Consider the following 14,504-nt stretch of genomic DNA (forward strand, 5'->3'; position numbering starts at 1 on the left):
GTTAACGGCCGTTTAAATATTAATGACGTGGCATTATAAATTAATTTTATATGAATAATTATTAATAAATATTTGTGTGATCAGGATTTTAGAAGGGTAAATTTGGAATAGAAAATAATTTCTTCTTCCTTCGCAGAACCCAAACATAGCTCCCACTTCATCTTCTTCCTCCGCAAAACCCAAAGTTCATCTTCTTCCTCAAACCAACCCCAAAACAGAAATTTGCATATCTCGGAATTTCGATCTTTTTNCTCAGACCGAACAAAAATAACCAAATCCTTTATAAAACCCTAATTTCGATCTTTTTCCCCAATTCAATTTGGGATTTTTCTTATCCTTTCCGGTTTGGTTTGGTCTGCTTACAGGGGAACCATTCTTCTTCCCCTTCGTTTTCCTCTTCTAGGTCTCTTGGTCAAGCCGCAAAGCCCGACACTCTCTGTCGAGCCCGCCACCGTCACAGTATAGCCCGCCGCCAATGCTGCCAAGAGCCGATGGAGCTTCATAGGGTTAGTGGCGATTCTCCCTCTGCTTCTTTTGTTCTGATAATTGTAGCCATCTCCCTGTATTGGGTTTCGTCTTCTGTATGTATCTACTGTGTGATGAACCGGAAGAGAGGATTTGATGCTTCGAATCCAAGAATTTGGATGGATTAGTGTGTGATGATGGGGAAGCGTAGTGGAGATTAGGGGGCTGATTTGGTCTTCTCAGTTTTGATTTGAATCTATTGGATGCATACAGAGGGTGGGAGAGTTTGNGCGTGAGGGAAGATGGTGCTTCTTGTGCCCNAGTTGAAGATGATGGGCGAATCAAATTCCTTATGTTTAATGGATGAAATTGGCTCCAGTAGGGTGTCGAATGAAATTTCAATTTGCATTTTGAGAAGTTTCGTTCTTGTTTCCCAGTTTAGGTTTTGAGTGTCAAAATTCTGGTTTGGGAAATCTTGTGCTCTTGATCTGGTTTGATCTTTTGCAGTGGTTATGATGGCAGCGACAACCGTTTCGTGGTGGTTGACAACGGAGTTGCTCCTTTCTAACATGAGATTATCGTGGTGGCTCCCACAGAAAACCCAGAGAGCGAAAATGGTGAAAATGGTCTCCTCTGTTTTCCATTTTTCTTCTTCGAACCCAAATCACCGAATTCTTCCGATAATAGATCTGAGCTTTTTTCCTTTAAATCTTAGGGTTTTGAATTTTTGGGATCTGGATAGGTTTGTGATCTTGAGAAGATTAGAGTTTGTAGATGTAGTATTTTAATGTTTGGTAGTACTGTTGGGTGATGTTATTTGGGAAGAAGATGAATTCAGGTTCTGGAGAGGAGGAAGAAGAAAGTTCTCACTTTGCCCTTCTATAAAATCTATATTCATTAATAGTTTTTAATATAAAATTAATTTATAATGCCACGTCACCAAATTTAAACGACCGTTAACTATTTTTAACGATAGGGACTGAATTGCTTCAAATTAGCACTTTTGAGGACCCAATTGGGAAGTTTTATAAGAACAGGACCAAAATGGGAAGACTTTACGAAAACAGGGACGCCTAAGTGGTTTTAACCTTATTTATATAAGACAAATGTATACGTACGTACGTGTGTATATATATATATATATATATATATATATATATATATATATATATATATATATATATATATATATATTCGTGCATATATATTTCTCATGTGTTTAAATCGGTAACAAGGAAGGCTGTTACAGAACGAATATATATGTTAAACTACTTTTCAGTCGCTTAAAGCAGAACAAAATTGGTTCCCACTAATGTAATATAGGACTGACCAAGATATCAATCCGCAGATTCAACAAAATTAAATTTTAAAGTGTAGAGTAAAAGTCTTTTATTTATTTACTAATTATTAACTACTAATGGAAGGTGGGGACAGTAAAAAAAATGAAACTAATTGTCTTCAATCGTCATGGTAAACTTCTTGCTGGTAAATTTCTACTTACCCTTTTGACATTTTGGTTTCTTTCAGGTTAGAGTTATTTCTTTCCAATTCTTAAACATTGAAATCTGCTTCTGGAAGCAAAAGGAAAGTGATTCTTGAAGGATGTTTTAACACATGGTATTTTTTTTCTTTGGTAATATTTTTACTTTCGATTTTGTTACTGTTATATTCTCTAGCAACCACTGTCACAAGTGCAGAATAGTGTCTACTTCACTTTTTCAACACTGGGAAACACTTTTGACTCAATCTAATGTTTTTCAACCATGTAACAATTAAAAGATTGTTTTTTTAGTTCACACATTTTTTCCTAAAACATCTTAGACATATTTTACTAAAGTAAAACAAAAGAAAACGACTTATGTTGTAAACATCGTATGAGTCGTAGCATTTTTTTAGGTTTGTTTTCTCTGATTTTATTTAGTTATTTTGATTATTACAAGATATTTTTACCAAGAATTATGTTGTGAGAGTATTACTATATGAAGATTGTAAAGTGAGAAAATTTTGTTTTTTGGTTTAGAGTATATAAATCTTTATTCTCCATTTTAATTTTTGTAATGATGTTAGTGAAAGTGGAGCATGATATAGTTTAAAATTTGTACATGTATCAGTAGATAAGTTATTTACTGATACTAAGTATCTCTTTGTGATTTATGTAGTAGTTCCATAATACAAGAAGACCTTCAAAACAACAAGTTATCGCCCTAACAGTAACACGGAATCGATCAACATTTTACAACTGTGAGATTCTTGGATATCAATACACTATGTATGCTTTGCATGATAATAATTTTTATGTGCAGTGTCTTATTGAGGGCATAGTAGATTATATGTTTGGTGAATTGGGACAAGTGTTGTTACAAAACTATGACATCCAAGTGAGAATTTCTCTCCAAGACTAGGAGAACATTATTACTATGCAAGGAAGAAATGTTGTGAACGACCCACGTGGCATTTCAATGCAAAACTATAGGATTGGTGCGAGTCCCTGAGTTTGAAGTCGTGAAACAGAATTTTCAAACATATCCAGAGAGGCCCAAAAAGAATTATTTCAGGACTATCTATTATCATGGAAATTTTTATGACTGGTATAATTAACCCAACTGTTGGTTTGAGTGGGGGGCACTAGTTTCGTCTTAACACATTATTCTATAGCGAGTATAAAAACGTTGAACCTAGTGATCAAACTTCAAAAAAGTTAAATGGAACAAATTCAAGGTGATTATATATCTTGCTAAAGCCGAACCTTTTACCACGAAAAACTTCATTGGTGACTCTCATTGGCTCAATTCTACTTAATTTCCCTATAAACTAGACTTGTAAATTCTTTGATGAAGTATATAAATGATTACATGATAAAATAAAGCAACACAAATCTTTTAAACTTAACATGAAGAACTCATTCATAATCTTGGTCACATTCCTCATCATATCCCATGTGTTTAAACCACCAAAGTGAAAAGAAAGATTGTTATAAGACGAATATATATGTACGTACATACATATATATGTATGTCCATATATATTTCCCACATGTTTAAACCGATAGCAAAGGGGGTTGCTTAAGAACAAATATATAAATATGTATGTACATACATATATATGTACTTAATACGTACATTACGTAGTACGTATATACACATAAATATATACATACATATGTTTAGTCATAGAAGGTTTATTATATATATAAGACGAATATATATGTACATACAAACACACACATATATAAGAGTCCATGTTAGATCATTTTAGTTTTCAATTGCATTGAATTAGATTAGTTTTAGGTTTTTGTATTAAATGTTAGGTTTTGTAAAATTTTAGTTAAAAATAGCTTTTTAGGGGTAATTTTTAGTTTTTGTTAATAATTAGAAAATTAATGTTTTTAGAATTTCTTTCATTTGATTTTTCTTTTCTTCCTTTAATTTTGAATTTTTTTTCTTTTCATTTTTATAGGTTGGGCTTGATTGGGTTGCACCTGAATTAATAATGCTAAAATTTGTATATGTGCAGGAGCTGCATGAAACAATATGCATTGGGCTGGAGCTGATCTGAAGGTTTGAATTGGGCCGCTGAGTTTGTATTGGGCCACACTTGAAATTGAGCCATTGATAAATGTTGCTGCTGGAATTGCGCTGCACTGCAAGTGGATATAAGAGCTGACCTGGAGCACTGTTGCTGCTAAACTGGGTCGAAGTCTACATTGGACTCAAATGATGCGTTGCATTTTGGCACTGGAGCTGTTGCTGCCATAGGGGTCTCTTCCCCTCATTTTCAATTAGCAAAGTTGTTGTAGTAGTGTTGTAAAAGAATTGGGCCGCGGGTGAAATTGACTGGCATGGGCTTAAGTGGAACGACGCAGTTTTGTTGTGCATTGGATGACTTAGCAGCTGCTGTTTTCCTTAGGGGTCTTTTCCCTAATCTTCATTTGCAAAAGAGCTCGATCAATTTTCTAGAGAGGAAAAGAACCCATCACAGAGACACTTTTCATTTTAACGTTTTTGTTTTAGAGTAGACGCGAGAGCTTAGGGTTTTAGCGCATTTTCAGACAATTCGAGTTCTCGTGTTCCTACTCGCATTTTGTTTGGTACTTTTTCCTTTATTCTTAGTTTCTCTTTAATAAAGTTTCTTTTATGTTGATGTGTTTTTGTAATGTGCTTTATCTGTTGATTTGATTGTTTTTTTTCTTCAATGTTTTTGTGTTTCTTGTGTGCTTTTGATTCGAAAATGAGTTGAACTCGTAACTCTGCATATTGTAATTCCTTTTTGGAATTAAACAACCCCAAGGTGGGCGTGCATGACCGAGATGTCTTCTTTAGTCAGAGTTGAGTCAACGCTTAAAGATTCATCAGATTTATGTTTCTATTTTTTTCTTTCTATTATGTGTGATTGTATGTTGTAATTGAACTCTCTTTGAGAACTGTGAAGGAAAACATCCACATATCTACATCTGTTTTGGATGTAATAGGACCCTGGATTGGGCCTAGGTTTTCGAGAGGTCTTCTTGAGAGATGTTAAGCTTCATAATTGTCAAACTAAGTTCAATTTCAGTGTTGTGTTTTCATTTCTTGTGAAACTATGCATTGGTTGAATAATTGAGTGAGAATTTCCACTTTAAGTTCTGAAATATGAACTAAAAAGACCTTGTGATGGGCTTAACTTTCTCGGAATGTCTTTCTGAAGAGGAATTGAGACTCTTTCATTCAATCTATTGCACATTTGTCTCTATTCTTTGCTTGTGCCTAATATTTTGGGTTTATTGTTTCATTTTTTTAGTATTTTTGTTGAATTGATGTTAAAATAGTCTTAGTTTTGATTGTGATTTTTACTTTACCTTCCATTCGGTTCTGTTCTGTGATCATCTAGTCTTTACATTAACATTTGTTAGAATAGGCATACAACTAGGAGATTCATTTGCTCATTGATTTCATATGTTGAGCATTAGGTTTCTTTAATTTGCATATCCAGATTCATTAGTTTTAGATCATTTTAATTGCATAGGTTTTATCTCAGTTTTAGGTAGTTATAGTAATTAGATTTTATTTCTGTTTTGAGTAGTTTAGACTATTATTTCCTTTTCTTTTATTGCATTTCAATTTCTTTATTCTTTTAACCAGATTTTAGTTTAGTCTAGTTCCAATTCTTTTATCTTGTTTAGTTTTATTCATTTTAATTTCCCCACCTTTTTAGTAGTTAGTAAAAAATAAAATAAAAGCAAGAATTAACCAAACACTTTGAACTTAATTATATCGAGTCTGAGGATTGATACCTAAATTGTCCCTTTACACATTACTGGGGAAACTTAGTTTATTCTGATTTTAGGCGACAAAAATCAGTTCAACAATATATATATATATATATATATATATATATATATATATATATATATATATATATATATATATATATATATATATATATATATATATTGTTTCGGTAGATATTTTGTGGGACTGAGACACTAACCTTTTCTGATGTGGCTTTACTGCTTTCCGATGCTTGAACTGGGTTCTCTGATTATCTTCTTTCCGCTTGGACCGCTCGATCGCCTGCAATCTTGGTCGTTCGGTGATCTTCAAGCTCTGACCGTTTGTCCGCCTTCCCGATGGAGAGGGGGAGGTACCTGCAAAAGGCACTCCGACGCCCAAGTCAGGCGTGTATTGAAGAGCATCGACTCTTGATTGAATATTTAGTGAAGGGTTTTCACTATTTGAGTATTTGAGAATATGAGTTGAATTTGATTGGAAGGTGATTCGAAGGTACCTGGCTTGTGACCCTGGCTCTCTATTTATAATTTGTCTCATGGTCCTTAAACTCATATAAGCCCAATAGAATAAAATATAAACAAAATATAATATAAATAGACTTACATGAAAATCTTGTTAGTTGCTAAATATCTTTAATAAGATGTTCTTGATTATTCTATATTTTTAATAAGATATATCGTAACCACTCGGCCTTGATATTATATCGTACATTATGCCCCCCAAGTCCGAGTTAATCGTTCGGTTTTAGCCGAGGTTAACTATAGGACTTATGGTTTGAAGGAGGCTGTGTTGGGGAGCGTGCATCTAGGTGTTGCTCATCTGTGGACCTCCCAGTAGGCATGGATGGTTTTCCGTGACCCAGGAGTTCCTGGAGAATCTCCCAGTAGACAAGAATGGTTGTTCGTGGCCCAAGAGTTCCTGGAGAATCTCCCAGTACACAAGAACGGTTGTTTGTGATGGGGGAAAGGGCCAAAACAAATAACAACTTATCAAGGAGTAATAATGCAGCAGAAATTCAATCCCCCTTCTTGCGAGAATCTGCGAGGAGCACCAAACAAATAAAACAAAAAATAGAATCCAAAGCACAAAGAGACACCAACAATTTTTAACGTGGAAAACCCCTCAATGCAAAGGTAAAAACCACGAGTCGTCCAGACCAAAGAAAAATCCACTATGATCAATAATAGGGTACAAAAGAGTCTCCAATAATAATACCAAAAGGTATTTTCAATAAGCCAAGTTAACTAAGCACAAATGCTTACAAATGAGAACAAAGAAGATGAAAATTCTCCAAAACAGGGCTGCTGGTGCGGGATCGATGTCTCCCAATCTAGACCTCTGATTGACGATCCGAACGGTCAGAATGAAGAACCATATATATGAAAGCTACTGTCCAAAAATCAGCTCGATCCAACGGTGAACGACTTCACCGCGACGAAAACACCAGTGCAAGTTTAGGGTTATACGGGGATGACTTTCTCTCTTTCTTTTTCTCTCACTTGGATTTTGTCTCTCTTCAAATGACTCTCTTGTGCTCTACTAATCTGACCCATCTCATTTTAACCTAATGAGACATAATGGACCAGAATATTTGGGCTTATTCTCCACATAGGAAGGGAGCCTAATAACCCAACAAATCTCCCCCTCACGACTATGTGGAGATATCCGCCAAACCGGCGATCTCACAACAAACCTCAAACTTTCCTCTTGGCAATGCCTTGGTCATCATATCAGCACCATTATCATCTGTATGAACTTTAGCTAGTTCCACCAACTTAGCATCCAAAACATCATGTATCCAATGATACCTCACATCAATATGTTTGGATTTAGAATGAAAAGTTGGATTCTTACCAAGATGAATAACACTTTGAATGTCACAATACAACAAGTATTTATCTTGCACAAAACCAAGCTCCTGCAAGAATTTCTTCACCCATAACAACTCCTTGCATGCTTCAATAAGTGCAATGAATTCTGCCTCAGTGGTAGACAACGCCACACACTTTTGCAACTTTGATTGCCAAGCCAAGGCTCCCCCTGCAAACTGAATCAAATAGCCTGAAGTGGACTTTCTGGAATAAATGTCTCCAGCCATATCTGAATTTGAGTAACGCACCAAAGTAGGCTTATCACCTCCAAAACAAAGCCTCAAAGCACTAGTACCACGAAGATACCTCAAAATCCATTTCACTGCATTCCAATGCTCTCTACCTGGATTTGACAGAAATCTGCTAACTGTGTGCAATGACAGGCCTTGTACATACCATTGCATACATCAAACTACCCACCGCAGAAGCATAAGGAACTTTGCTCATAGCTATCTTCTCAACTTCATTTAAAGGACTATGTTTAACACTTAATTTAAAATGAGTAGCAAGAAGAGTACTTACAACCTTAACATTCTCCATTTGGAATCTTTGCATCACCTTCTGAATGTAGTGCTCCTGTGATAGCCAAAGTTTCTTCTCTTTTCTATCACGAGTGATACTTATACCAAGAAACTTCTTAGCAGCTCCCATGTCTTTCATAGCAAATGACTCGCCCAGTTGCTTCTTCAACCTGTCAATTTTGGAAACATCTTTTCCAACAATAAGCATGTCATCAACATATAGCAACAATATAATGAAATCATTCTCAGAAAATTTCCTGACAAAAACACAATGGTCAGAAGTAGTCTTCTTGTAGCCTTGCTCACACATAACAGACTCAAACTTCTTATACCACTGCCTCGGAGCCTGCTTTAAACCATATAGGCTTTTTTGTAGCCTACACACATAGTCTTCCTTGCCTTCAATAAGGAAATCATCTGGTTGCTTCATGTAAATCTCTTCCTCCAAATCACCATGAAGGAAAGTTGTCTTCACATCCATCTGCTCAACCTCCAAATCAAGAGTAGCAGCTAAACTTAACACAGTTCTGATGGATGTCATCCTCACCACAGGTGAGAAAATCTCATTGAAGTCAACACCCTTTCTTTGTCTAAAGCCTTTCACCACTAATCTGGCTTTATATCTGGTAGAAGTAGAATTGCTCTCTTGCTTCACCCTGAAGATCCACCTGTTCTCTAAGGCTTTCTTACCCTTAGGCAACTTCACCAAGTCATAAGTGTGATTATCATGCAGAGATTTCATCTCATCCTACATTGCATCCAACGACTTTTGCTTTTCTTCACTTTCAACGGCCTCCTCATAACATTCAGGTTCTCCCTCATCAGTCAACATCACATACTCATCGGTAGAGCACTTCTTAGAAGGTTGTTTTGACCTGTCAGATCTTCTGGGTTGAGCTTCAGGAAGCTCAAGTACATCACCAAGACTATCATCATGTTCCTCTTCATCAACATTATCAATAGGAACATTCAAGCTATCTCCAACCTGCTCATTATCAATATCACCATGTTGTTCATCATCATGAACATCAATATCCAAATCATTAATAGACAACCGAATTGGATCAACATCAGTCACATTACCGTCTTCCTTAGGAGTAGACTTCTCCACCTTATTAATATCTTTAATGATTTGATCTTCCATGAATTTCACATCACGACTTCTAACAACTTTCTTTTCAACGAGGTCATACAACTTGTAGCCAAATTCATCCTAACCAAAACCAATGAAGATGCATTGCCTTGTCTTCACATCCAACTTGGATCTTTCATCCTTCGGAACATGAACAAATGCTTTACAACCGAAGACACGCAAGTGATCATAAGTGACATTCTTGCCAAACCAAATCTTGACTGGCACCTCAGAGTTCAAAGCAACTGCAGGACTTAAATTAATAACATGCACTGCTGTAAACAATGCCTCACCCCAGAAATGCTTAGGCAATTTTGCTTCAGAAAGCATACACCTAACTCTTTCAATCAATGTCCTGTTCATACTCTCCGCTAAACCATTTAGTTGAGGAGTTTTGGGAGGAGTCTTCTCATGTGCAATACCATACTGTCTACAATAAGCATCAAATGTGTTACCAATAAGGAGCATTGGTAAATCCTGAAGAATTGTTTTGATGATTATGCAAGAAGTGGTATTTGAAGAGAACATTAGAATTATTTAAAAAGCAACTTGTAGAATTTGGATGTAGTAGGAAAATATTAAACCTTGTAATTTTTCCTGGAATAATCGATTATGGACAAGCTATAGTCGATTATCACTTGCATTTTGTACTAGAATAATCGATTATCATGAAGCAATAATCGATTATCACAAGTCATACTTGAATAATCGATTATCACTTCATATAATCGATTATCAATTTTTGAAAAACATGTAACGGACTTGAATAACCGATTATCACTTACAATAATCGATTATTCGTGGCAGTTGGAGCTGACCTTTGGCATTCAGAGTAATTGGCTATATAATTGGCTTTTGTAAACTTCAGAAGCAACGTTTTTGAACTGAGAAGCTTAATAGAACACTGTTTGTCAAAGGAAATTTCTTAGAAGGTTTGTTCAAAGTTCCCTTGCTTGGTCTCGTGAAAGGAGAGGCTCGCGTATCGTGTGTCGATAGCCGGAGCAGACTCTCTTCGAGTTAGCAAGGTGCTCTGCCTGGTCTCGTGAAAGGAGAAGCTCGCGAATCGTTGGTCGATTGCCGGAGCGATTCTCTTTGAGTTGTCAGAGTGGTCTTCTTCCGGTTCGCTCGTCGAAGGAAGGTTCTTTTATGTTTTGTTCACTTATTGTAAATCTGTGAGATTGTTTTTCGTGGAACTGTTAATCACTTTTTACAGTGATTAATGACTGGACGTAGATTCTGTTGAATCGAACCAATATAAAAATACTTGTGTGATTTTTCTATTCCCTACACTTATTTCATTTTACGCATATTAAGTGTTTGATAAATTTTCTTAAAGAAAATTGATTTGTGAAAAAGGACCAACTTGTTTGTTAAAAGTGACCGAACACGCTTATACGCTACTCTAAGTTTTAATTCCGCTGTGTTATACTCTTCGAACCATACCCCTACAATACCAAAAAAATGGTCCACAATACTCACCACCATTGTCAATACGAATGCGCTTCAGCTTCTTGCCTGACTGCCTCTCAACCAAGGCATGGAATTCTTTAAACTTGTCCAACACTTGGTCCTTTCTCTGTAGTGCATAAACCCAAAGCTTCCTGGAACAATCATCAATAAAAGTAACAAAGTAAAGTGCACCACTAAAAGACTTTACCTTTAACGGGCCACAAACATCAGAATGCACCAATTCAAGCAACTCTGACTTCTTGGAGGGAGGATGCTTCTTGAAGGATACTCTGGTTTATTTACCAGCCATGCAGTGAGAACATTTCTCCAACTCTACATTCTTCAATCCTGAGAGAACATCCTTTTTAGCTAAGCAGTTAAGCCCCTTTTCACTGATGTGCCCAAGCCTTCTGTGCCACAAAGATGACTCTATATACACGGCATTCACATTGTCTTTAGCAACCAAAGCTTTTTTTTCTAATAAAGCTTAGAGTTGTTCTCCCCTTTAGCCACAATCAAGTTACCTTTGGTGAGTTTCCACTTTCACCCAGAACCAAAGTGGCTATCAAATCCACCATCATCAAGTACCTGCACAGAAATCAAGTTAAAGCGAACATCTGGAGCATGTTTAACTCCTCTAAGCAACAACTGCATCCCCATGTTGGTTTGCAAGTGAATATCACCAACACCAATAACCTTAGACACCCCATCATTACCCATCTTCAATACTCCAAAATCACCAGGTGTATAAGATGTGAAGAACTCCTTCCTGGATGTAACATGCAGTGTAGCACCACTATCAATTATCCACATGCTCTCATCAGAAACAAGATTAATAGTGTCATAATCACGAAGGCAAACAAGGTCACCATATGTAGTAGTAGTAACACGATCACCATCATCATTATTTATTTCTCTTTGCTTACCCTTTTTGTCTTTGTTCTCTTTCTTCCACAAAAAAACAGTTCTTCTTTATATGCCCTATTTTGTGACAATAGTGACACTCCACATTCTTGTACCGAGACTTGGACTTGCTCCTGCTTTTATCTCTACCACTGTTTTGTTCTTTCTTCTGGCTTCTCCACCTATTATTTGTAATAAGCACTTCTGAATGAGATGAAGTACCCTGTGTCTTCCTTCTCATCTCCTCATTAAGAGCACCACCCTTTGCCATTTGCAAAGAAATATCACCATTAGGGGTAGCACTTATCATGGAAACCTGAAATGTCTCCCATGAATCCGATAAAGATTTTAACAGGAACAAACCCAATAGATCATCATCAAATTTTATACCCACTCCTGCTAATTGATCATAGCGTCCTTCAAATTCACTCAAGTGATTTGAAACAGGAGTTCCTTCCTTGTACTTCAACTCCACAAAATTTTTCAGCAAGTATAATTTATTAGTCCCTGACTTAGAGGCATACAAGGACTCAAGCTTATCCCATAGGCTTCTCGCATGCGTCTCATTAGCAACAAAATTATAGACATTGTCATCAACAAACTGTCTAATAAATCCACATACCTGTTGATGTTCAAAATCCCATTCTTCATCTGACTTGGATTCTGGCTTATTGGAAGCAAAAACAGGAAGATGCAAATTTTTCACAAATAGCAAGTCCTTCATCTTGACTTACCATAAGTGATAATTTTCTCCATTCAACGGAATCAATTTTGTATGTGCCTCCATCATTCACGCAAATTAAAAAGTCCCTTAACCAAAGAGCTTTGATGCCACTCTGATGGGGGAAAGGGCCAAAACAAATAACAACTTATCAAGGAGTAATAATGCAGCGGAAATTCAATCCCCCTTCTTGCGAGAATCTGCGAGGAGCACCAAACAAATAGAACAAAAAATAGAATCCAAAGCACAAAGAGACACCAATAATTTTTAACGTGGAAAACCCCTCAATGCAAGGGTAAAAACCACGAGTCGTCCAGACCAAAGAAAAATCCACTATGATCAATAATAGGGTACAAAAGAGTCTCCATTAATAATACCAAAAGGTATTTTCAATAAGCCAAGTTAACTAAGCACAAATGCTTACAAATGAGAACAAAGAAGATGAAAATTCTCCAAAACAAGGCTTCTAGTGCAGGATCAATTTCTCCCAATCTAGACTTCCGATTGACGATCCGAACGGTCAGAATGAAGAACCATATGCCTGGAACCTACTGTCCAAATATCAGCTCGATCCAACGGTGAACGACTTCACAGTGACGAAAACACCAGTGCAGGTTTAGAGTTATGCGAGAATGACTTTCTCTCTTTCTTTTTCTCTCACTTGGCTTTTGTCTCTCTTCAAATGACTCTCTTGTGCTCTACTAATCTGACCCATCTCATTTTAACCAAATGAGACATAATGGACCACAATATTTGGGCCTATTCTCCACATAGGAAGGGAGCCCAATAACCCAACAATTCGTGGCCCAGGAGTTCTTGGAGAATCTCCCAATAGACAAGATTGGTCGTCTGTGGCCCAGGAGTTCCTGGAGAACTTCCCAGTAGACGAAATTGACCGTTCGTGACCCAGGAGTTCCTGGAGAACATCCTAGTAGACGAGAGTGGTCGCCGTGGCCCAGGAGTTCCTGGAGAACATCCCAGTAAACGAGAATGGTCGTCCGTGGCCCAGGAGTTCCTGGAGAACTTCCCAATAGACTAAAATGATCGTCCGTGGCCCAGGAGTTGCTGGAGAACTTCCCAATAGATGAAATTGATCGTCCGTGGCCCAGGAGTTCCTGGAGAACCTCCTAATAGACGTGAATGGTCGTCCGTGACCCAAGAGTTCCTGGAGAAGATCCCAGTAGACGAGAATGGTCGTCCGTGACCCAGGAGTTCCTGGAAAACATCCCAGTAGACGAGAATGGTCGTCCGTGGTCCAGGAGTTCCTGGAGAACTTCCTAGTAGACGAAAATGATCGTTCGTGGCCCAGGAGTTGCTGGAGAACCTCCCAGTAGACGTGAATGGTCGTCCGTGGCCCAGGAGTTCCTGGAGAACTTCCCAGTAGACGAAAATGATTATCCGTGACCCATTGACGCTGTTGTGGTTTTAGCAATGGTTGTCGGAGTGGGTATTGTCGACGATGCGGTGGTTGGCCCGAATGGTGCGACTGTCGTTGCGAATGTTGGACTGCGCGACTGACTGTAGCATTTGTGTAATGATGAGGCCTGGTTTGGTCTGGTGCGGTGGAGATGGCGTCGTCGTCGGTGGCCACGTAAGCTGAAGACGCAAGTTTTGCTGCTAGTGTAAGTGGCATTCGCCCATGTCGAGGAGGCAGTGGATGATGATTTCGACAATGTGGTAAGAGTAGCAGTCGCAGAAGACGGCGAGCCAGTTGCCGCAGCAATCGGTGCTAGTTTGGGCTCGGATTTGGTTTGGATATAAGAGATAAAGTTGGTGCTGGGTAAGGCCAGATTTGAAACGGTGTCGGAGGTTTCATCGCTGCCGGAAGATTCGGCAGGTGGACTGGACGGTGAGAAGAATGTTGCGGATGCCGGACCGAACAGAGCGGAGAATGCCGCAACGTGACTATGCTGGCTGCTGCGTTTGGCGGAGACCAGACGACGGAGATTCCTTCTCTTTACCGAAGGGTTTAGGATGGGGTTAAACCCTTCTTTGCAAACTTACAATTATTTTCTTCCACATCTTGCGAGGAGATCTCAAGCCAACTGGGAGACTTTGTAAGGCAGCGGAGAAGAGGATACATTCTCCCTACGGCGGTGCATATGACCCAGGGCTGGTAATGATTTGGAATTCTATTTTTTGCAAATTGTTTTGCAAATTGTGAATCCTAGAGTT

Source organism: Vigna radiata, unplaced genomic scaffold, assembly GCF_000741045.1.
Source record: "Vigna radiata var. radiata cultivar VC1973A unplaced genomic scaffold, Vradiata_ver6 scaffold_137, whole genome shotgun sequence".
Classification (NCBI taxonomy): domain Eukaryota; kingdom Viridiplantae; phylum Streptophyta; class Magnoliopsida; order Fabales; family Fabaceae; genus Vigna; species Vigna radiata.